The sequence below is a fragment of the Drosophila albomicans genome, chromosome 2L (assembly GCF_009650485.2).
Source record: "Drosophila albomicans strain 15112-1751.03 chromosome 2L, ASM965048v2, whole genome shotgun sequence".
Classification (NCBI taxonomy): domain Eukaryota; kingdom Metazoa; phylum Arthropoda; class Insecta; order Diptera; family Drosophilidae; genus Drosophila; species Drosophila albomicans.
The window spans coordinates 23,277,828-23,279,121 of record NC_047628.2 but is presented as its reverse complement, the minus strand read 5'-3'; the positions used below and the strand labels follow the sequence as shown (position 1 = coordinate 23,279,121).

At 35.2% G+C, this 1,294-nt stretch overlaps 1 long non-coding RNA gene across 2 annotated transcripts; it reads left to right on the top strand.

Annotated features, from left to right (window-relative positions):
* The first annotated feature begins 706 nt into the window (after positions 1 to 706).
* Positions 707 to 984, top strand: LOC127565147 (uncharacterized). 2 transcript variants are annotated; one of them, XR_007954521.1, is made up of 2 exons: positions 707 to 784; positions 878 to 984. It is a non-coding gene; the product is annotated as an uncharacterized LOC127565147 (long non-coding RNA). The 2 variants fall into 2 exon arrangements; XR_007954520.1 differs by having other exon boundaries at positions 713 to 784; positions 831 to 984.
* The last annotated feature ends 310 nt before the right edge of the window (positions 985 to 1,294 follow it).

The window sequence follows — 1,294 nt, the reverse complement described above, 5'->3', positions numbered from 1 at the left end:
CCACAGATCCGCATGCAGACCCCGAAATATCTTGGTTTTGATTTCCGCTGATTAAACGGAACTTGCAGACAAAATGCTCATTTCCTTATCGAGCACAGCTGCGCTTTTTACTTGCAGTTACATTTCAATTTTCATTTCACATTTGGTTTTTCAAAACGCCACTTACAAGTGAAAATATTTCTTAAGTGGATGTGGAACACTGTGGAGTAGAAAATACAAAATATAAAGTATTCCCCTGCCCTTGGGTTCAAGTGTTTAATTTATGGCGTAAAATATGGAAATCGTCGCAAAACACAAATGCCGACAATGAGGCAACATTTCTCATTTACTGCGCTGCACTATGGTCCCAAATCCCGATTTGGTGGCATAAAGTCCAAAATTTCATGGAAGAAAATCTGAATTTTTTTTTTATATATTTAAACTAGATACCCTAGATAGAAAGTATCAATAAATATTTTTGTCAAAAATGCAACCTTGCAATTTTACAGATGTTTAAAGTCAGGTGATTGAGCAGCTGATTTTTGTGACAAAATTGGCGGGAAATTTTTAATAACTTTGAGCGCTTGGCAAATCTAAACTAAACAATATTTTTCTATTATTTAAAATGGATATTGAAGTTGGAGGTATGTAAATTACGAATAATAAACACAGTTTGTGTGGTAATTTGTTTAACGTTATATATTTGTACTGTTTTGTGTTGTCCAAAGAAATCAAAAAGCTGACAAAAGTGTTCGTCTTCTGTAGAGGAAAAAAAGGTGTTCTGCGTATTTGTGCGTTGTTTAATGTATGTTAAACAATAGTAGACACTTTATATTAAATTTTAATAATAGTTTGGTTTGCGGCTTTTTGCGGCTTTTCCGATGCTTTAATTATTTAGATGTGCTTGAATTCTGTCACGCCACGTTGCTGGACGTGTGGATGGACAGCGGGCGCCACTCTTCCGCGCTGGTTGAACTTGTATTTGGTCAAATAGATGAATGTACACTGAGTGACGACAAAAAAGAGAGCAATAAATAAAAAAAAAAAAAAAAAAAAAAAAAAAATTTAAATAAAATATCACGTATACGTCATGATGTATATATGGGCATTGGAGTAGGCGTGGTCAAACTTTCTTGAAAGTTTGCTTAAATATTTAGAGTGGTCTATTAATGAAGTATGCCAAGTTTCAGCTCGATAGATGCAATATTCGATTTTATGCCACCAAATCGGGATTTGGGACCATAGTGCGCTGTCTTGAACTTGGCCGTCTGAAGGAGAAAGAGGGAGATGGAGAAAAGAGAGAGAGAGAAGAGGG